The sequence below is a fragment of the Danio rerio genome, chromosome 2, assembly GCF_052040795.2.
Source record: "Danio rerio strain M-AB ecotype USA chromosome 2, GRCz13ab, whole genome shotgun sequence".
Classification (NCBI taxonomy): Eukaryota; Metazoa; Chordata; class Actinopteri; order Cypriniformes; family Danionidae; genus Danio; species Danio rerio.
This window is the reverse complement of record NC_141022.1, coordinates 55,625,369-55,649,089: the sequence shown is the minus strand read 5'-3', so window position 1 is coordinate 55,649,089 and position 23,721 is coordinate 55,625,369. Positions and strand designations below refer to the sequence as shown.

General features: G+C 44.1%; 1 protein-coding gene and 2 long non-coding RNA genes across 6 annotated transcripts in view; 1 reads left to right on the top strand and 2 right to left on the bottom strand.

The window, feature by feature from the left end:
• LOC147846539 (uncharacterized) overlaps positions 1-23,721 on the bottom strand; it is a 214,014-nt gene that overhangs the window by 65,373 nt on the left and 124,920 nt on the right. The gene's annotated exons all lie outside the window — the stretch shown is intronic.
• The window catches only part of shda (Src homology 2 domain containing transforming protein D, a), a 76,800-nt gene that overhangs the window by 15,525 nt on the left and 37,554 nt on the right, over positions 1-23,721 (bottom strand).
• Positions 137-21,799, top strand: LOC147846541 (uncharacterized). Its single transcript, XR_015479109.1, has 5 exons — positions 137-155; positions 10,318-11,078; positions 13,223-14,199; positions 14,333-15,665; positions 20,725-21,799. It is a non-coding gene; the product is annotated as an uncharacterized LOC147846541 (long non-coding RNA).

The following is a 23,721-nucleotide window of genomic DNA, read 5'->3' as shown; positions in this document are numbered from 1 at the left end:
AAATTCACACGTTTCATAAGAGTCCTGACCTGAACACGTTTACATGCCAATATCCAGATATAGTTATAGCGCCACCTGCTGGCCACAGGAAATGACATGTTTTACAGTGTAACAAACTCCTCCCACAAATTTTATCGTATCAGCACCAAATTTGGGTGGGATCATCTGAAAGCTCTAGTGATGATATAATGTGAAGATCTAGAGTTTTCGCAGAGGGGCGTGTCTGTGGCGGCATGACAAACCTCAACGCTTCGCCATGGAACAGGAAGTCCTTATAACTCAACCACACAATGTCCGATCTGCCTAAAACTACACATGGTTGATTAAATTCTTCTCCTGAACACATCCCCATAACAATATTGAAGTGGGCGTGGCAAAATGACTCGACAGCGCCACCTATGAAAATTAAACGGACGAGCCCCTGATCTACGAATCACGTACATGCACGAAAATTGGCACACACCTCAAACACGCCAAAACATACAAAAAAGTCTCTTAGAGCCATATCTCAAACCCAACAGGAAGTCGGATATTTTTAACTTCCTGCGGCAAATAAGTGGCATTTTTGCCATTTCCAGGCTTTGTATCTTAACGAACTCCTCCTAGGGATTTTATCCGATCGACACCAAAATTGGGTTTTGTCATCTAAAGGCCTTGGCGATGTTAAATTGCGAAGCTTTAGAGGTTTTGTCGATGGGCGTGTCCGTGGCGGCCTCGCAAACTTTGACGATACGCCACAAAACAGTAAGTCATTATAACTCAGGCATGCATTATCCGATCTGCCTCAAAATCCTTATGTTAAATAAGAGTTCAGAGCAGAACACGTTTACATAACGATATCCAGATACAGTTATAGCGCCACCTGCTGGGCACAGGAAATGTCATGTTTTACACTGTAACGAACTCCTCTCACGAATTTTATCATATCAGCACCAAAATTGGGTAGTGTCATCTGAAAGCTCTAGCGATGATATATTGTGAAGACCTAGAGATTTCGCAGAGGGCGTGTTTGTGGTGGCATGACAAACCTCAACGCTTCGCCATGGAAAAGGAAGTACTTATAACTCAACCACACAATGTCCGATCTGCCTGAAACTTCACATGGTTGATAAAAGTCCTCTTCTGAACACATATACATGCCAATATTGAGTCAGTCATAGCGCCACCTGCTGGCAGAAGGTATTTTGGCTTATAACTCAGCCCTACAATATCTGATCTGCCTGAAACTTAACATGGTTTATTAAAATCCTCTTCTGTTTATATCAACATGCCAATATTGAGACAGTCATAGCGCCACCTAGTGACAGAAGGAATTTTGGCTTATAACTTAATCACAAAATGTCTGATCAGCCTTAATCTTCACATGCTGGATAAAAGTCCTTTCCTGAACGCATCAACATAACAATATTGAGTCAGTCATAGCGCCACCTGCTGGCAAAAGGAAATTACTTATAACTCAGCCAAAAAATGCCCGACCTGCCTGAAAATTTACATGGTTGATAAGATTCCTTTACTGAAGGCATCTACATAACAATCTTGAGTCACAGTTATAGCGCCACCTGCTGACAGGAGGAAGTTCGGCATAAATCTGTGATTTTCTCAGGTTCTTTATATATATCGGCTTAAATTAAGGTTGTTCGGTGTTCTCTGTCATCCTGAGGCCACCGGGCGGCGGTGAGCCCGGGTGCGAGGTCCCTATCATCGCTGCTTGCAGCTTTAATTAGGGACCGAGCACCGAACGGTGCAAGGCCCTATTGGAATTGCTCCGTTTATTAGGGACCGAGCACCGAACGGTGCAAGGCCCTATTGGAATTGCTCCGTTTATTATTATTATTATTCTTCTCTCCAAAGAATCGCGATTTTGAGGGGCTAAACATGCCCGAAAACTCACGCAACTTTGCACACGCCTCAGAAGTGGCGAAAATTTACGTTTTTTATGGGCTTCGGAAGTGGGCGTGGCAAAATGACTCGACAGCGCCACCTAGAAAAATTAAACGGACGAGCCCCCGATCCACGAATCACGCACATGCACGAAAATTGGCACACACCTCAAACATGCCAAAACATACAAAAAAGTCTCTTAGAGCCATATCTCAAACCCAACAGGAAGTTGGATATTTTTGACTTCCTGCGGTGAAAAAGTGGCATTTTTGCCATTTCCAGGCGTTGTATTTTAACGAACTCCTCTAAGGGATTTTATCCGATCGACACCAAAATTAGGTTTTCTCATCTAAAGGCCTTGGCGATGTTAAATTGCGAAGCTTTAGAGTTTTCGTCGATGGGCGTGTCCGTGGCGGCCTCACAAACTTTGACGATTCGCCACGAAACAGGAAGTCATTATAACTCAGGCATGCATTATCCGATCTGCCTCAAAAATCACACGTTTGATAAGAGTCCTGACCTGAACATGTTTACTTGCCAATATCCAGATACAGTTATAGCGCCACCTGCTGGCCACAGGAAATGACATGTTTTACTTCGTAACAAACTCCTCCCACAAATTTTTTCGTATCGGCACCAAATTTGGGTTGTGTTATCTGAAAGCTCAAGCGATGATATATTGTGAAGATCTAGAGTTTTCGCAGAGGGGCGTGTCCGTGGCGGCATAACAAACCTCAACGCTTCGCCATGGAACAGGAAGTCCTTATAACTCAACCACACAATGTCCGATCTGCCTGAAACTTCAGATGGTTGATAAAAGTCCTCTCCTGAACACATCCTCATAACACTAATGAAGTGGGCGTGGCAAAATTACTCGACAGCGCCACCTGTAAAAATTAAACGGACGAGCCCCTGATCTACGAATCACGCACATGCACGAAAATTGGCACACATCTCAAACACGTCAAAACACACGAAAAAGTCTCTTGGAGCCATATCTCAAACCCAACAGGAAGTCGGATATTTTTAACTTCCTGCGACAAATAAGTGGCATTTTTGCCATTTCCAGGCTTTGTATCTTAACGAACTCCTCCTAGGGATTTTATCCCATTGACACCAAAATTGGGTTTTGTCATCTAAAGGCCTTGGCAATGTTAAATTGTGAAGCTTTAGAGGTTTTGTCGATGGGCGTGTCCGTGGCGGCCTCGCAAACTTTGACGATTCGCCACAAAACCGGAAGTCATTATAACTCAGGCATGCATTATCCGATCTGCCTCAAAATTCACATGTTTTATATAAGTCCAGACCAGAACACGTTTACATGCCAATATCCAGATACAGTTATAGCGCCACCTGCTGGCCACAGGAAATGACATGAATTACAGAGTAATAAACTCCTCCCACAAATTTTTTCGTATCAGCATCAATTTGGGTTGTGTTATCTGAAAGCTCTAGAGATGATATAATGTGAAGATCTAGAGTTTTTGCAGAGGGGCGTGTCCGTGGCGGCATGACAAACCTCAACGCTTCGCCATGAAACAGGAAGTCCTTATAAGTTAACCACACAATGTCCGATCAGCCTGAAACTTCACATGGTTGATAAAAGTCCTCTCCTGAACACATCTACATAATAATATTGAGTCTGTCATAGCGCCACCTGCTGGCAACAGAAAGTTTGGCTTATAACTCAACCACACAATGTCTGAACTGCTTGAAACTTCACATGGTTGATTAAATTCCTCTCCTGAACACATTTACATGCCAATATTGAGTCTGTCATAGCGCTGCCTGCTGGCAGAAGGTAGTTTGGCTTACAACTCAGCCCCACAATGTCTGATCAGCCTGAAACTTCACATGGTTTAGTAAAATCCTCTCCTGAAGACATCTACATGCCAATATTGAGACACAGTCATAGCGCCACCTGCTGACAGGAGAAAGTTAGGCATAAATCTGTGATTTTCTCTGGTTCTTTTCATATATCGGCTTAAGTTAATATTGTTCGCTGTTCTTTGTCATCCTGAGGCCACCGGCGGCGGTGAGCCCGGGTGCGAGGTCCCTATCATCGCTGCTTGCAGCTTTAATTAGGGACCGAGCACCGAACGGTGCAAGGCCCTATTGGAATTGCTCCGTTTCTTATTATTCTTCTTCTTCTTCTTCTTCTTCTTCCGCGGAATGAATCGCGGTTTTGAGGGGCTAAACATGCCCGAAAACTCACGAAACTTTGCACACGCCTCAGAAGTGGCGAAAATTTACGTTTATTATGGGTCTCGGAAAGGGGTGTGGCAAAATGACTCGACAGCGCCACCTAGAAAATTTAAACGGACAAGCCCCCGATCCACGAATCACGCACATGCACGAAAATTGGCACACACCTCAAACATGCCAAAACATACGAAAAAGTCTCTTGGAGCCATATCTCAAACCCAACAGGAAATTGGATATTTTTGACTTCCTGCGGCCAAAAAGTGGCGTTTTTGCCATTTCCAGGCGTTGTATTTTAACGAACTCCTCCTAGGGATTTTATCCGATCGACACCAAAATTGGGTTTTGTCATCTAAAGGCCTTGGCGATGTTAAATTGCGAAGCTTTAGAGTTTTCGTCAATGGGCGTGTCCGTGGCGGCCTCGCAAACTTTGATGATTCGCCACAAAACAGGAAGTCGTTATAACTCAGGCATGCATTACCCGATCTGCCTCAAAATTCACACGCTTGATAAGAGTCCTGACCTGAACACGTTTACATGCCAATATCCAGATACGGTTATAGCGCCACCTGCTGGCCACAGGAAATGACATGTTTTACAGTGTGACAAACTCCTCCCACAAATTTTTTCGTATCAGCACCAAAATTGGGTAGTGTTATCTGAAAGCTCTAGCGGTGATATATTGTGAAGATTTAGAGTTTTCGGAGAGGGGCGTGTCCGTGGCGGTATGACAAACCTCAACGCTTCGCCATGGAACAGGAAGTCCTTATAACTCAACCACACAATGTCCGATCTGCCTGAAACTTCACATGGTTGATAAACGTCATCTCTTGAACACATCCACATAACAATATTGAAGTGGGCGTGGCAAAATGACTCGACAGCGCCACCTAGAAAAATTAAATGTACGAGCCCCCGAGCTACGAATCACGCACATGCACGAAAATTGGCAAACACCTTAAACATGCCAAAACATACGAAAAAGTCTCTTGGAGCCATATCTCAAACCTAACAGGAAGTCGGATATTTTTAACTTCCTGCTGCATATAAGTGGCATTTTTGCCATTTCCAGGCGTTGTATCTTAACGAACTCCTCCTAGGGATTTTATGCTATCGACACCAAAATTGGGTTTTGTCATCTAAAGGCCTTGGCGATGTTAAATTGCGGAGCTTTATAGTTTTTGTCGATGGGCGTGTCCGTGGCGGCCCCGCAAACTTTGACGATTCGCCACAAAACCGGAAGTCATTATAACTTAGGCATGCATTATCCGATCTGCCTCAAAATTCACATGTTTAATAAGAGTCCAGACCAGAACACGTTTACATGCCAATATCCAGATACAGTTATAGCGCCACCTGCTGGCCACAGGAAATGTCATGATTTACAGAGTAATTAACTCCTCCCACAATTTTTTTGTGTATCAGCACCAAGTTTGGTGGGTTGGTATCTGAAAGCTTAAGTGATGATATATTGTCAAGATCTAGAGTTTTTGCAGAGGGGCGTGGCCGTGGCGGCATGACAAACCTCAACACTTCGCCGTGGAACAGGAAGTCCTTATATCTCAACCACACAAAGTCAGATCAGCCTGAAACTTCACATGGCTCATAAAAGTCCTCTTCTGAACACATCCCCAAAACAGTAATGAGTCAGTCATAACGCCACCTGCTGGCAGAAGGTAGATAGGCTTATAACTCAGCCAAACAACATCCGATCTGCCTGAAACTTCACATGGTTGATTAAATTCCATTACTGAAGGCATCTACCTGCCAATCTTAAGTCACAGTTATAGCGCCACCTGCTGGCAGATGGTAGTTTGCATTATAACTCAACCACACAAAGTCCGATCTGCCTGAAAGTTCACATGGTTGATAAAAGTCCTCTCCTGAACACATCTACATAACAACATTGAGTCTGTCGTAGCGCCACCTGCTGACAAAAGGCAGTTTGGCTTGTAACTCAGCTAAACAATGTTCGATCTGCCTGAAACTTCACATGGTTGATAAGATTCCTCTCCTGGTGACATCTACATGCCAATCTTGAGTCACAGTCATAGCACCACCTGCTGAGAGGAGGAGGTTTGGCATAAATCGGTGATTTTCTCCGATTTTTTAAACATATCGGCTTAAATTATTACTGTTCGCTGTTCTCTGTCATCCTGAGGCCACCGGGTGGCTGTGAGCCCGGGTGCGAGGTCCCTATCATCGCTGCTTGCAGCTTTAATTATTATTATTATTCTTCTCTCCAATGAATCGCGATTTTGAGGGGCTAAACATGCCCGAAAACTCACGCAACTTTGCACACGCCTCAGAAGTGGCGAAAATTTACGTTTTTTATGGGCTTCGGAAGTGGGCATGGCAAAATGACTCGACAGCGCCACCTAGAAAAATTAAACGGACGAGCCCCCGATATACGAATCACGCACATGCATGAAAATTGGCACACACCTCAAACACACCAAAACATACGAAAAAGTCTCTTGGAGCCATATCTCAAACCCAACAGGAAGTCGGATATTTTTGACTTCCTGTGGCGAAAAAGTGGCGTTTTTGCCATTTCCAGGCGTTGTATTTTAACGAACTCCTCCAAGGGATTTTATCCGATCGACACCAAAATTGGGTTTTGTCATCTAAAGGCCTTGGCGATGTTAAATTGCGAAGCTTTAGAGTTTTCATCGATGGGCGTGTCCGAGGCGGCCTCGCAAACTTTGACGATTCGCCACAAAACAGGAAGTCGTTATAACTCAGGCATGCATTATCTGATCTGCCTCAAAATTCACACGCTTAATAAGCGTCCTGACCTGAACACGTTTACATGCCAATATCCAGATACAGTTACAGCGCCACCTGCTGGCCACAGGAAATGACATGATTTACGGAGTTATAAACTCCTCCCACAAATTTGATCGTATCAGCACCAAAATTGAGTGGTGTTATCTAAAAGCTCTAGCGATGATATATTGTGAAGATCTAGAGTTTTTGGAGAGGGGCGTGTCCGTGGCGGCATGACAAACCTCAACGCTTCGCCATGGAACAGGAAGTCCTTATAACACAACCACACAATGTCCGATCTGCCTGAAACTTCACATGGTTGATAAACGTCATCTCCTGAACACATCCACATAACAATATTGAAGTGGGCGTGGCAAAATGACTCGACAGCGCCACCTAGAAAAATTAAACGGACGAGCCCCCGATCTACGAATCACGCACATGCACAAAAATTGGCACACACCTCAAACATGGCAAAACATACGAAAAAGTCTCTTGGAGCCATATCTCAAACCCAACAGGAAGTCGGATATTTTTAACTTCCTGTGGCGAAAAAGTGGCTCTTTTGCCATTTTCAGACGTTGTATTTTAACGAACTCCTCCTAGGGATTTTATCTGATAAACACCAAAATTGGGTTTTGTCATCTTAAAGCCTTGGTGATGTTAAATTGCGAAGCTTTAGAGTTTTCATCGATGGGCGTGTCTGTGGCGGCCTCGCAAACTTTGATGATTCGCCACAAAACAGGAAGTCTTTATAACTCTGGCATGCAATATTCGATCTGCCTCAAAATTCACACATTTAATAACAGTCCTGACCTGATCAGGTTTACGTGCCGATATCCAGTTACAGTTATAGCGCCACCTGCTGGCCACAGGAAATGACATGTTTGACACTATAACAAACTCCTACCACAAACTTTCCCGTATCAGCACCAAAATAGAGTGGTGTCATCTGAAAGCTCTAGCGATGATATATTGTAAAGATCTAGAGTTTTTGCAAAGGGGCGTGTCTGTGGTGGCATGACAAACCTCAACGCTTCGCCATGGAACAGGAAGTTCTTATAACTCAACCACACAATGTCTGATCTGCCTGAAACTTCACATGATTGATAAAAGTCCTCTCCTGAACACATCTACATAACAATATTGAGTCAGTCATAGCGCCACCTGCTGGCAGAAGGTAGTTTGGCTTGTAACTCGGCCACACAATGTCCGATCTGCCTGAAACTTCACATGGTTGATGAAAGTCCTCTCTTGAGCACATCTAGATAATAATATTGAGTCAGAGTCATAGCGCCACCTGCTGGCAGAAAAAATTTTGGCTTGTAAGTCGGCCACACAATGTCAGATCTGCCTAAAATGTCACATGGTTGATGAAAGTCCTCTCCTAAACACATCTACATAATAATATTAAGTCTTTCATAGCGCCACCTGCTGGCAGAATGTAGTTTGTCTTAAAACACAATCTCCACACAATCTCTGATCTGCCTGAAACTTCACATGGTTGATAAAAGTCCTCTCCTGAACACATCCACATAACAATATTGAGTCAGTCATAACGCCACCTGCTGGCAGAAGGTAGTTTGGCTTATAACTCAGCCACAAAATGTCCCATGTGCCTGAAACTTCACATGGTTGATAAGATTCCTCTCCGGAAGACATCTACACGCCAATCTTAAGTCATAGTTATAGCGCCACCTGCTGACAGGAGGAAGTTGGACATAAATCTGTGATTTTCTTAGATCTTTTTTTATATATTGGCTTAAATTATTATTGTTCGCGGTTCTCTGTCATCGTAAGGTCACCGGGCGGCGGTGAGCCCGGGTGCGAGGTCCCTATCATCGCTGCTTGCAGCTTTAATTATTAGGGACCGAGCACCGAACGGTGCAAGGCCCTATTGGAATTGCTCCGTTTATTAGGGACCGAGCACCGAAACGGTGCGTAGGCCCTATTGGAATTGCTCCGTTTTTTATTATTATTATTATTATTATTATTCCGCCCCCTATCGGGGCACTTTTGAGGGTCTAAACATGCCCGAAAACTCATGAAAATTTGCACACACACCAAACGCGCTGTAAATAGCAGGTTGATATGGGTCTCGGAAGTGGGCGTGGCAAAATGACTTGACAGCGCCACCTAGAAAAATTAAACGGACGAGCCCCCGATACACAAATCACGCACATGCACAAAAATGGGCACACACCTCAAACATGCCAAACCATACGAAAAAGTCTCTTGGAGCCATATCTCAAACCCAACAGGAAGTCGGATATTTTTAACTTCCTGCGGCGAAAAAGTAGCGTTTTTGCCATTTCCAGGCGTTGTATTTTAACGAACTCCTCCTAGGGATTTTATCCGATCGACACCAAAATTGGGTTTTGTCATCTAAAGGCCTTGGCGATGTTAAATTGCGAAGCTTTAGAGTTTTCGTCGATGGGCGTGTCCGTGGCGCCCTCGCAAACTTTGATGATTCGCCACAAAACAGGAAGTCGTTATAACTCAGGCATGCATTACCCGATCTGCCTCAAAATTCACACGTTTGATAAGAGTCCTGACCTGAACACGTTTACATGCAGATATCCAGATACAGTTATAGCGCCACCTGCTGGCCACAGGAAATGACATGTTTTACACTGTAACAAACTCCTCCCACAAATTTTATGGTATCAGCACCAAAATTGAGTGGTGTCATCTGAAAGCTCTAGCGGTGATATATTGTAAAGATCTAGAGTTTTTGCAGAGGGGCGTGTCCGTGGCGGCATGACAAACCTCAACGCTTCGCCAAGGAACAGGAAGTCCTCATAACTCGACCACACAAAGTCTGATCAGCCTGAAACTTCATATGGTTGATATACGTCATCTCTTGAACACATCCACATAACAATATTGAAGTGGGCGTGGCAAAATGACTCGACAGCGCCACCTAGAAAAATTAAACGGACGAGCCCCTGATCTACGAATCACGCACATGCGCGAAAATTGGCACACACCTCAAACACGCCAAAACATACGAAAAAGTCTCTTGGAGCCATATCTCAAACCCAACAGGAAGTCGGATATTTTTAACTTCCTGCTGCAAATAAGTGGCATTTTTGCCATTTCCAGGCGTTGTATCTTAACGAACTCCTCCTAGGGATTTTATGCTATCGACACCAAAATTGGGTTTTGTCATCTAAAGGCCTTGGCGATGTTAAATTGCGGAGCTTTATAGTTTTTGTCGATGGGCGTGTCCGTGGCGATCTCGCAAACTTTGACGATTCGCCACAAAACCGGAAGTCATTATAACTTAGGCATGCATTATCCGATCTGCCTCAAAATTCACATGTTTAATAAGAGTCCAGACCAGAACACGTTTACATGCCAATATCCAGATACAGTTATAGCGCCACCTGCTGGCCACAGGAAATGTCATGATTTACAGAGTAACAAACTCCTCCCACTATTTTTTTTTGTATCAGCACCAAGTTTGGGGGGTTGTTATCTGAAAGCTTAAGTGATGATATATTGTCAAGATCTAGAGTTTTTGCAGAGGGGCGTGTCCGTGGCGGCATGACAAACCTCAACGCTTCGCCGTGGAACAGGAAGTCCTTATATCTCAACCACACAAAGTCAGATCAGCCTGAAACTTCACATGGCTCATAAAAGTCCTCTTCTGAACACATCCCCAAAACAGTAATGAGTCAGTTATAACGCCACCTGCTGGCAGAAGGTAGATAGGCTTATAACTCAGCCAAACAACATCCGATCTGCCTGAAACTTCACATGGTTGTTTAAATTCCATTACTGAAGGCATCTACATGCCAATCTTAAGTCACCGTTATAGCGCCACCTGCTGGCAGATGGTAGTTTGCATTATAACTCAACCACACAAAGTCCGATCTGCCTGAAACTTCACATGGTTGATAAAATTCCTCTCCTGAACACATCTACATAACAACATTGAGTCTGTCGTAGCGCCACCTGCTGACAAAAGGCAGTTTGGCTTATAACTCAGCTAAACAATGTTTGATCTGCCTGAAACTTCACATGGTTGATAAGATTCCTCTCCTGGTGACATCTACATGCCAATCTTGAGTCACAGTCATAGCGCCACCTGCTGAGAGGAGGAGGTTTGGCATAAATAGGTGATTTTCTCCGATTTTTTTAAACATATCGGCCTAAATTATTACTGTTCGCTGTTCTCTGTCATCCTAAGGCCACCGGGTGGCGGTGAGCCCGGGTGCGAGGTCCCTATCATCGCTGCTTGCAGCTTTAATTATTATTATTATTATTCCGCCCCCTATCGGGGCACTTTTGAGGGTCTAAACATGCCCGAAAACTCATGAAAATTTGCACACACACCAAACGCGGTGTAAATAGCAGGTTGATATGTGTCTCGGAAGTGGGCGTGGCAAATTGACTCGACAGCGCCACCTAGAAAAATTAAACGGACGAGCCCCCGATACACGAATCACACACATGCACGAAAATTGGCACACACCTCAAACATGCCAAACCATACGAAAAAGTCTCTTGGAGCCATATCTCAAACCCAACAGGAAGTCGGATATTTTTAACTTCCTGCGGCGAAAAAGTGGCGTTTTTGCCATTTCCAGGCGTTGTATTTTAACAAACTCCTCCTAGGGATTTTATCCGATCGACACCAAAATTGGGTTTTGTCATCTAAAGGCCTTGGCGATGTTAAATTGCGAAGCTTTAGAGTTTTCGTCGATGGGCGTGTCCGTGGCGCCCTCGCAAACTTTGATGATTCGCCACAAAACAGGAAGTCGTTATAACTCAGGCATGCATTATCAGATCTGCCTCAAAATTCACACGCTTCATAAGCGTCCTGACCTGAACACGTTTACATGCCAATATCCAGATATAGTTATAGCGCCACCTGCTGGCCACAGGAAATGACATGATTTACGGAGTAATAAACTCCTCCCACAAATTTTTTCGTATCAGCACCAAAATTGTGTGGTGTTATCTGAAAGCTCTAGCGATGATATATTGTGAAGATCTAGAGTTTTCGCAGAGGGGCGTGTCCGTGGCGGTATGACAAACCTCAACGCTTCGCCATGGAAGAGGAAGTCCTTATAACTCAACCACACAATGTCCGATCTGCCTGAAACTTCACATGGTTGATAAAAGTCCTCTCCTGAACACATACTCATAACAATATTGAAGTAGGCGTGGCAAAATGACTCGACAGCGCCACCTATAAAAGTTTAACGGACGAGCCCCCGATCTACGAATCACGCACATGCACGAAAATTGGCACACACCTCAAACATGCCAAAACATACGAAAAAGTCTCTTGGAGCAGAATCTCAAACCCAACAGGAAGTCGGATTTTTTTTACTTCCTGCGGCGAATAAGTGGCATTTTTGCCATTTCCAGGCATTGTATCTTAACGAACTCCTCCTAGGGATTTTATCTGATCGACAGCAAAATTGGGTTTTGTCATCTAAAGGCCTTGGCGATGTTAAATTGCGAAGCTTTAGAGTTTTTGTCGATGGGCGTGTCCGTGGCGGCCTCGCAAACTTTGACGATTCGCCACAAAACAGGAAGTCGTTATAACTCAAGCATGCATTATCCGTTCTGCCTCAAAATTCACATGTTTAATAAGAGTCCTGACCTGAACATGTTTACATGCCGTTATCCAGATATAGTTATAGCGCCACCTGCTAGCCACAGGAAATGTCATGATTTACAGAGTAATAAACTCCTCCCACAAATTTTTTCGTATCAGCTCCAAATTTGGTTGGTTGTTATCTGAAAGCTCAAGCGATGATATATTTTGAAGATCTAGAGTTTTCGGAGAGGGGCGTGTTTGTGGTGGCTTGACAAACCTCAGCGCTTCGCCATGAAACAGGAAGTCCTTATAACTCAATCACACAATGTCTGATCTGCCTGAAACTTCACATGGTTGATTAAATTCATCTCCTGAACACATCCAGATAACAATATTGAGTCAGTCATAGCGCCACCTGCTGGCAGAAGGTAGTTTGGCTCATAAGTCAGCCACACAATGTCTGATATGCCTGAATCTTTACATGGTTGATTAAAGTCCTCTCCTGAAGAAATCTACATTGCAATATTGAGTCACAGTCATAGCGCCACCTGCTAGCAGATGGTAGTTTAGCTTATAACTCAGCCACACAATGTATGACCTGCCTGAAACTTCACATGGTTGATAAAATTCCTCTCCTGAACACATCTACATGCCAATCTTAAGTCATAGTCATAGCGCCACCTGCTGACAGGAGAAAGTTTGGCTTAAATTTGTGATTTTCCCAGGTTCTTTATATATATCGGCTTAGATTAATATTGTTTGCTGTTCTCTGTCATCCTGAGGCCACCGGGTGGCGGTAAGCCCGGGTGCGAGGTCCCTATCATCGCTGCTTGCAGCTTTAATTATTATTATTCTTCCGACTTCTTCCGCGGAATGAATCGCAGTTTTGAGGGGCTAAACATGCCCGAAAACTCACGAAACTTTGCACACGGCTCAGAAGTGGCGAAAATTTACGTTTGTTATGGGCTTCGGAAGTGGGCGTGGCAAAATGACTCGACAGCGCCACCTAGAAAAATTAAATCGACAAGCCCCCGATCCACGAATCACGCACATGCACGAAAATTGGCACACACCTCAAACACACCAAAACATACGAAAAAGTCTCAAGGAGCCATATCTCAAACCCAACAGGAAGTCGGATATTTTTAACTTCCTGCGGCGAAAAAGTGGCGTTTTTGCCATTTCCAGGCGTTGTATTTTAACGAACTCCTCCTAGGGATTTTATCCGATCGACACCAAAATTGAGTTTTGTCATCTAAAGGCCTTGGCAATGTTAAATTGCGAAGCTTTAGAGTTTTCGTCGATGGGCGTGTCCGTGGCGGCCTCGCAAACTTTGACGATTCGCCACAAAACAGGAAGGCGCTATAACTTAGGCATGCATTATCCGATCTGCCTCAAAATTCACACGTTTGATAAGCGTCCTGACCTGAACACGTTTACATGCCAATATCCAGATACAGTTATAGCGCCACCTGCTGGCCACAGGAAATGACATGTTTTACACTGTAACGAACTCCTCCCACAAATTTTATCGTATCAGCACCAAATTTGAGTGGTGTCATCTGAAAGCTCTAGCGATGATATATTGTGAAGATCTAGAGTTTTCGCAGAGGGGCGTGTCTGTGGCGGCATGACAAACCTCAACGCTTCGCCATGGAACTGGAAGTCCTTATACCTCAACCACACAATGTCCGATCTGCCTGTACCTTCACAGGGTTGATAAAAGTCCTCTCCTGAACACATATACGTGCCAATATTGAGTCAGTCATAGCGCCACCTATTGACAGAAGGTAGTTTTGCTTATAACTCAGCTACACAATGTCCAATCAGCCTGAAACTTAACAAGGTTCATTAAATTCCTCTCCTGAAGACATCTACATGCCAATATTGAGTCACAGTCATAGCGCCACCTGCTTGCAACAGGTAGTTTTGCTTATAACTCAGCTACACAATGTCTGATCTGCCTGAAACTTCACATGGTTGATAAAAGTCTTCTCCTGAACACATCTACATAACATTATTGAGTCAGTCATTGCGCCACCTGCTGGCAGAAGGTAGTTTGGCTTATATTTCAGCCACACAATGTCTGATCTGCCTGAAACTTCACATGGTTGATTAAATTCCATTACTGAAGGCATCTACATGCCAATCTTAAGTCACAGTTACAGCGCCACCTGCTGGCAGATGGTAGTTTGCATTGTAACTCAACCACACAAAGTCCGATCTGCCTGAAACTTCTCATGGTTGATAAAAGTCCTCTCTTGAACACATCTACATAACAATAATGAGTCTGGCATAGCGCCATCTGCTGGCAGAAGGAAGTTTGCCTTATAACTCAGCCACACAATGTCAGAACTGCCTGAAAATTCACATGGTTGATAAGATTCCTCTCCTGAAGACATCTAAATGCCAATCTTGAGTCACATTTATAGCGCCACCTGCTGACAGGAGGAAGTTTGGCATAAATCTGTGATTTTCCCAGGTTCTTTATATATATTGGCTTAAATTATTGTTGTTCGCTCTTCTCTGTCATCTTGAGGCCACTGGGCGGCGGTGAGCCCGGGTGCGAGGTCCCTATCATCGCTGCTTGCAGCTTTAATTATTATTATTATTCTTCTCTCCAATGAATCGCGATTTAGAGGGGCTAAACATGCCCGAAAACTCACGCAACTTTGCACACGCCTCAGAAGTGGCGAAAATTTACGTTTATTATGGGTCTCGGAAGTGGGTGTGGCAAAATGACTCGACAGCGCCACCTAGAAAAATTAAACGGACGAGCCCCCGATCTACGAATCACGCACATGCACGAAAATTGGTACACACCTCAAACATGCCAAAACATACGAAAAAGTCTCTTGGAGCCATATCTCAAACCCAACAGGAAGTCGGATATTTTTGACTTCCTGCGGCGAAAAAGTGGCGTTTTTGCCATTTCCAGGCCTTGTACTTTAACGAACTCCTCCTAGGGATTTTATCCGATCGACACCAAAATTGGCATTTGTCATCTAAAGGCCTTGGCGATGTTAAATTGCGAAGCTTTAGAGTTTTCGTCGATGGGCGTGTACGTGGCGGCCTCGCAAAGTTTGACGTTTCGCCACAAAACAGGAAGTCGTTTTAACTCAGGCATGCATCATCCGATCTGCCTCAAATTTCACACGTTTAATAACAGTCCTGACCTGAACACGTTTACATGCCAATATCCAGATACAGTTACAGCGCCACCTGCTGGCCACAGGAAATGACATGTTTTTACAGAGTAACAAACTCCTCCCACAAATTTTATCGCATCAGCACCAAAATTGGGTAGTGTTATCTAAAAGCTCTAGCGATGATATATTGTGAAGATCTAGAGTTTTCGAAGAGGGGCGTGTCGGTGGCGGCATGACAAACCTCAACGCTTCGCCATGGAACAGGAAGGCTTTATAACTCAACCACACAAAGTCCGATCAGCCTGAAACTTCATATAGTGGATAAAAGTCCTCCCCTGATCACATCCACATAACAATATTGAAGTGGGCGTGGCAAAATGACTCGACAGCGCCACCTATAAAAATTAAACGGACGAGCCCCTGATCTACGAATCACGCACATGCACGAAAATTGGCACACACCTCAAACACGCCAAAACATACGAAAAAGTCTCTTGGAGTCATATCTCAAACCCAACAGGAAGTCGGATATTTTTAACTTCCTGCGGCGAAAAAGTGGCGTTTTTGCCATTTCCAAGCATTGTATTTTAACGAACTCCTCCTAGGAATTTTATCCGATCGACACCAAAATTGGGATTTGTCATCTAAAGGCCTTGGCGATGTTAAATTGCGAAGCTTTAGAGTTTTCGTCGATGGGCGTGTCCGTGGCGGCCTCGCAAACTTTGAAGATTCGCCACAAAACAGGAAGCCGTTATAACTCAGGCATGCATTATCAGATCTGCCTCAAAATTCACACGCTTGATAAGAGTCCTGACCTGAACACGTTTACATGCCAATATCCAGATACAGTTATAGCGCCACCTGCTGGCCACAGGAAATGACATGATTTACGGAGTTATAAACTCCTCCCACAAATTTTATCGTATCAACACCAAAATTGAGTGGTGTTATCTGAAAGCTCTAGCGATGTTATATTGTGAAGATCCAGAGTTTTCGCAGAGGGGTGTGTCCGTGGCGGTATGACAAACCTCAACGCTTCGCCATGGAACAGGAAGTCCATATAACACAACCACACAATGTCCGATCTGCCTGAAACTTCACATGGTTGATAAACGTCATCTCTTAAACACATCCACATAACAATATTAAAGTGGGCGTGGCAAAATGACTCGACAGCGCCACCTAGAAAAATTAAACGGACGAGCCCCCGATCTACGAATCACGCACATGCACAAAAATTTGCACACACCTCAAACATGCCAAAACATACGAAAAAGTCTCTTGGAGCCAAATCTCAAACCCAACAGGAAGTCGGATATTTTTAACTTCCTGTGGCGAAAAAGTGGTGCTTTTGCCATTTTCAGGCGTTGTATTTTAACGAACTCCTCCTAGGGATTTTATCTGATAATTACCAAAATTGGGTTTTCTCATCTTAAAGCCTTGGTGATGTTAAATTGCGAAGCTTTAGAGTTTTCATCGATGGGCGTGTCCGTGGCGGCCTCGCAAACTTTGATTCGCCACAAAACAGGAAGTCTTTATAACTCTGGCATGCAATATTCGATCTGCCTCAAAATTCACACATTTAATAACAGTCCTGACCTGATCAGGTTTACGTGCCGATATCTAGTTACAGTTATAGCGCCACCTGCTGGCCACAGGAAATTACATGTTTGACACTGTAACAAACTCCTTCCACAAACTTTCCCGTATCAGCACCAAAATAGAGTGGTGTCATCTGAAAGCTCTAGCGATGATATATTGTGAAGATCTAGACTTTTTGCAGAAGGGCGTGTCTGTGGTGGCATGACAAACCTCAACGCATCGCCATGGAACAGGAAGTTATTATAACTCTACCACACAATGTCTGATCTGCCTGAAACTTCACATGATTGATAAAAGTCCTCTTCTGTACACATCCACATAACAATATTGAGTCAGTCATAGCGCCACCTGCTGGCAGAAGAAATTTTGGCTTGTAACTCGGCCACACAATGTCAGATATGCCTAAAATGTCACATGGTTGATGAAAGTCCTCTCCTAAAAACATCTACATAATAATATTGAGTCTTTCATAGCGCCATCTGCTGGCAGAATGAAGTTTGTCTGAAAACACAATCTCCACACAATCTCTGATCTGCCTGAAACTTCACATGGTTGATAAAAGTCCGCTCCTGAACACATCCACATAACAATATTGAGTTAGTCATAACGCCACCTGCTGGCAGAAGGTAGTTTGGCTTATAACTCAGCCACACAATGTCCCATGTGCCTGAAACTTCACATGGTTGATAAGATTCCTCTCCGGAAGACATCTACATGCCAATCTTAAGTCACAGTTATAGCACCACCTGCTGACAGGAGGAAGTTTGGCATAAATCTGTGATTTTCTTAGATCTGTTTTTATATATTGGCTTAAATTATTATTGTTCGCTGTTCTCTGTCATCCTGAGGCCACCGGGCGGCGGTGAGCCCAGGTGCGAGGTCCCTATCATCGCTGCTTGCAGCTTTAATTAGGGACCGAGCACCGAACGGTGCAAGGCCCTATTGGAATTGCTCCGTTTATTAGGGACCGAGCACCGAAACGGTGCGTAGGCCCTATTGGAATTGCTCTGTTTTTTATTATTATTATTATTATTATTATTATTATTCCGCCCCCTATCGGGGCACTTTTGAGGGTCTAAACATGCTCGAAAACTCATGAAAATTTGCACACACACCAAACGCGGTGTAAATAGCAGGTTGATATGGGTCTCGGAAGTGGGCGTGGCAAAATGACTCGACAGCGCCACCTAGAAAAATTAAACGGACGAGCCCCCGATACACGAATCACGCACATGCACGAAAATTGGCACACACCTCAAACATGCCAAAACATGCGAAAAAGTCTCTTGGAGCCATATCTCAAACCCAACAGGAAGTCGGATATTTTTAACTTCCTGCGGCAAAAAAGTGGCATTTTTGCCATTTCCAGGCGTTGTATTTTAACGAACTCCTCCTAGGGATTTTATCCGATCAACACCAAAATTGGGTTTTGTCATCTAAAGGCCTTGGCGATGTTAAATTGCGAAGCTTTTGAGTTTTCGTCGATGGGCGTGTCCGTGGCGGCCTCGCAAACTTTGACGATTCGCCACAAAACAGGAAGTCGGTATAACTCAGGCATGCATTATCCGATCTGCCTCAAAATGCACACATTTGATAAGAGTCCTGACCTAAACACGTTTACATGCCGATATCTAGATACAGATATAGCGCCACCTGCTGGCCACAGGAAATGTCATGTTTTACAGTGTAACAAACTCCTCCCACAAATTTTTTCGTATCACCACCAAATTTGGGTTGTGTTATCTGAAAGCTCTAGCGATGATATATTGTGAAGATCTAGAGTTTTGGCAGAGGGGCGTGTCCGTGGCGGCATGACAAACCTCAACGCTTCGCCATGGAACAAGAAGACCTTATAACTCAACCACACAATGTCTGATCTGCCTGAAACTTCACAAGGTTGATAAAAGTCCTCTCCTGAACACATCCCCATAACAATAATAAAGTGGGTGTGGCTATATGACTCGACAGCGCCACCTAGAAAAATTAAACAGACGAGCCCCCGATCTATGAATCACGCACATGCACGAAAATTGGCACACACCTCAAACACGCCAAAACATACGAAAAAGTTTCTTGGAGCCATATCTCAAACCCAACAGGAAGTCGAATATTTTTAACTTCCTGCGGCGAATAAGTGGCATTTTTGCCATTTCCAGGCGTTGTATTTTAACGAACTCCTCCTAGGGATTTTATGCTATCAACACCAAAATTAGGTTTTGTCATCTAAAGGCCTTGGCGATGTTAAATTGCGGAGCTTTATAGTTTTTGTCGATGGGCGTGTCCGTGGCGGCCCCGCAAACTTTGACGATTCGCCACAAAACCGGAAGTCATTATAACTCAGGCATGCATTATCCGATCTGCCTCAAAGTTAACATGTTTAATAAGAGTCCTGACCTGAACACGTTTACAAGCCAATATCCAGATACAGTTATAGCGCCACCTGCTGGCCACAGGAAATGTCATGATTTACAGAGTAATAAACTCCTCCCACAAATTTTTTCATATCAGCACTAAATTTGGTTGGTTGTTATCTGAAAGCCCAAGTGATGATATATTGTCAAGATCTAGAGTTTTTGCAGAGGGGCGTGTCCGTGGCGGCATGACAAACCTCAACGCTTCGCCATGGAACAGGAAGTCCTTATAACTCAACCACACAATGTCTGATCTGCCTGAAACTTCACATGGTTGATAAGATTCCTCTATTGAAGGCATCTACATGCCAATCTTGAGTCACAGTTATAGCGCCACTTGCTGACAGGAGGAAGTTTGCCATAAATGTGTGATTTTCTCAGGTTCTTTATATATATCGGCTTAAATTATTATTGTTCGCTGTTCTCTGTCATCCTGAGGCCACCGGGCGGCGGTGAGCCTGGGTGCGAGGTCCCTATCATCGCTGCTTGCAGCTTTAATTATTATTATTATTCTTCTCTCCAATGAATCGCGTTTTTGAGGGGCTAAACATGCCCGAAAACTCACGCAACTTTGCACACGCCTCAGAAGTGGCGAAAATTTACGTTTTTTATGTGCTTCGGAAGTGGGCGTGGCAAAATGACTCGACAGCGCCACCTAGAAAAATTAAACGGACGAGCCCCCGATCCACGAATCACGCACATGCACGAAAATTGGCCCACACCTCAAACATGCCAAAACATACGAAAAAGTCTCTTGGAGCCATATCTCAAACCCAACAGGAAGTTGGATATTTTTGACTTCCTGCAGCGAAAAAGTGGCGTTTTTGCCATTTCCAGGCGTTGTATTTTAACGAACTCCTCCTAGGGATTTTATCCGATCGACACCAAAATTGGCTTTTGTCATCTAAAGGCCTTGGCGATGTTAAATTGCGAAGCTTTAGAGTTTTCGTCGATGGGCGTGTCCGTGGCGGCCTCGCAAAGTTTGACGATTCGCCACAAAACAGGAAGTCGTTATAACTCAGGCATGCATTATCAGATCTGCCTCAAAATTCACACGTTTGATAAGCGTCCTGACCTGAACACGTTTACATGCCAATATCCAGATACAGTTACAGCGCCACCTGCTGGCCACAGGAAATGACAAGTTTTACAGAGTAACAAACTCCTCCCACAAATTTTATCGCATCAGCACCAAAATTGGGTAGTGTTATCTAAAAGCTCTAGCGATGATATATTGTGAAGATCTAGAGTTTTCGGAGAGGGGCGTGTCCGTGGCGGCATGACAAACCTCAACGTTTCGCCATTGACCAGGAAGGCTTTATAACTCAACCACACAATGTCCGATCTGCCTGAAACTTCACATGGTTGATAAAAGTCCTCTCCTGAACACATCCACATAACAATATTGAAGTGGGCGTGGCAAATAGACTCGACAGCGCCACCTACCAAAATTAATCGGACGAGCCCCTGATATACGTATCACACACATAAACGAAAATTGGCACACACCTCAAACATGCCAAAACATACGAAAAAGTCTCTTGGAGCCATATCTCAAACTCAACAGGAAGTCAGATATTTTTAACTTCCTGCTGTAAAAAAGTGCGTTTTTGCCATTTCCAGGCGTAGTATTTTAACGAACTCCTCCTAGGGATTTTATCCGATAAACACCAAAATTTGGTTTTGTCATCTAAAGGCCTTGGCAATGTTAAATTGCGAAGATCTAGAGTTTTCGGTGAGGGGCGTGTCCGTGGCGGCATGACAAACCTCAACGCTTCGCCATTGACCAGGAAGTCCTTATAACTCAACCACACAATGTCCGATCTGCCTGAAACTTCACATTGTTGATAAAAGTCCTCTCCTAAACACATCCACATAACAATATTGAGTCAGTTATAGCGCCACCTGCTGGCAACCGGAAGTTTGGCTTATAACTCAGCCACACAATGTTTGACCTGCCTGAAAATTCACATGGTTTATTAAAATCCGCTCCTGAAGACATCTACAAGCCAATAATGAGTCACAGTCATAGCGCCACCTGCTGGCAATAGGAAGTTACTTATAACTCAGCCAAACAATGTTCGATCCGCCTGAAAAATTACATGGTTGAAAAAATTTATCTCCTGAAGGCATCTACATGCCAATATTGACTCACAGTCTTAGCACAACCTGCTGACAGGAGGAAGTTTGGCATAAATCTGTGAATTTCTCAGGTTTTTTACATATACATTGGCTTAAATTAATATTGTTCGCTGTTCTCTGTCATCCTGAGGCCACCGGTCGGCGGTGAGCCCGGGTGCGAGGTCCCTATCATCGCTGCTTGCAGCTTTAATTAGGGACCGAGCACCGAAACGGTGCGTAGGCCCTATTGGAATTGCTCCGTTTTTTATTATTAGGGACCGAGCACCGAAACGGTGCGTAGGCCCTATTGGAATTGCTCCGTTTATTATTATTATTATTATTATTATTCTCCTGCGGAATGAATCGCGGTTTTGAGGGGCTAAACATGCCCGAAAACTCACGCAACTTTGCACACGCCTCAGAAGTGGCGAAAATTTACGTTTATTATGGGCTTCGGAAGTGGGCGTGGCAAAATGACTCGACAGCGCCACCTAGAAAAATTAAACGGACGAGCCCCCGATCCACGAATCACGCACATGCACGCAAATTGGCACACACCTCAAACATGCCAAAACATACGAAAAAGTCTCTTGGAGCCATATCTCAAACCCAACAGGAAGTCGGATATTTTTAACTTCCTGCGGCGAAAAAGTAGCGTTTTTGCCATTTCCAGGCGTTGTATTTTAACGAACTCCTCCTAGGGATTTTATCCGATCGACACCAAAATTGGGTTTTGTCATCTAAAGGCCTTGGCGATGTTAAATTGCGAAGCTTTAGAGTTTTCATCGATTGGCGTGTCCGTGGCGGCCTCGCAAACTTTGACGATTCGCCACAAAACAGGAAGTCGTTATAACTCAGGCATGCATTATCAGATCTGCCTCAAAATTCACACGCTTGATAAGAGTCCTGACCTGAACACGTTTACATGCCACTATCCAGATACAGTTACAGCGCCACCTGCTGGCCACAGGAAATGACATGATTTACGGAGTTATAAACTCCTCCCACAAATTTTATCGTATCAACACCAAAATTGAGTGGTGTTATCTGAAAGCTCTAGCGATGTTATATTGTGAAGATCTAGAGTTTTCGCAGAGGGGCGTGTCCGTGGCGGTATGACAAACCTCAACGCTTCGCCATGGAACAGGAATCCTTATAACACAACCCCACAATGTCCGATCTGCCTGAAACTTCACATGGTTGATAAACGTCCTCTCTTGAACACATCCACATAACAATATTGAAGTGGGCGTGGCAAAATGACTCGACAGCGCCACCTAGAAAAATTAAAACGGACAAGCCCCTGATCTACGAATCACGCACATGCACAAAAATTGGCACACACCTCAAACATGGCAAAACATACGAAAAAGTCTCTTGGAGCCATATCTCAAACCCAACAGGAAGTCGGATATTTTTAACTTCCTGTGGCGAAAAAGTGGCGCTTTTGCCATTTTCAGGTGTTGTATTTTAACGAACTCCTCCTAGGGATTTTATCTGATAAACAACAAAATTGGGTTTTGTCATCTTAAAGCCTTGGTGATGTTAAATTGCGAAGCTTTAGAGTTTTCATCGATGGGCGTGTCCGTGGCGGCCTCGCAAACTTTGATGATTCGCCACAAAACAGGAAGTCTTTATAACTCAGGGATGCATTATCCGATCTGCCTCGAAATTCACACTTTTAATAACAGTCCTGACCTGAACAGGTTTACGTGCCGATATCCAGTTACAGTTATAGCGCCACCTGCTGGCCACAGGAAATGTCATGTTTGACACTGTAACAAACTCCTCCCACAAACTTTCCCGTATCAGCACCAAAATTGAGTGGTGTTATCTGAAAGCTCTAGCGATGATATATTGTAAAGATCTAGAGTTTTTGCAAAGGGGCGTGTCTGTGGTGGCATGACAAACCTCAACGCTTCGCCATGGAACATGAAGTCCTTATAACTCAACCACACAATGTCTGATCTGCCTGAAACTTCACATGATTGATAAAAGTCCTCTCCTGAACACATCCACATAACAATAT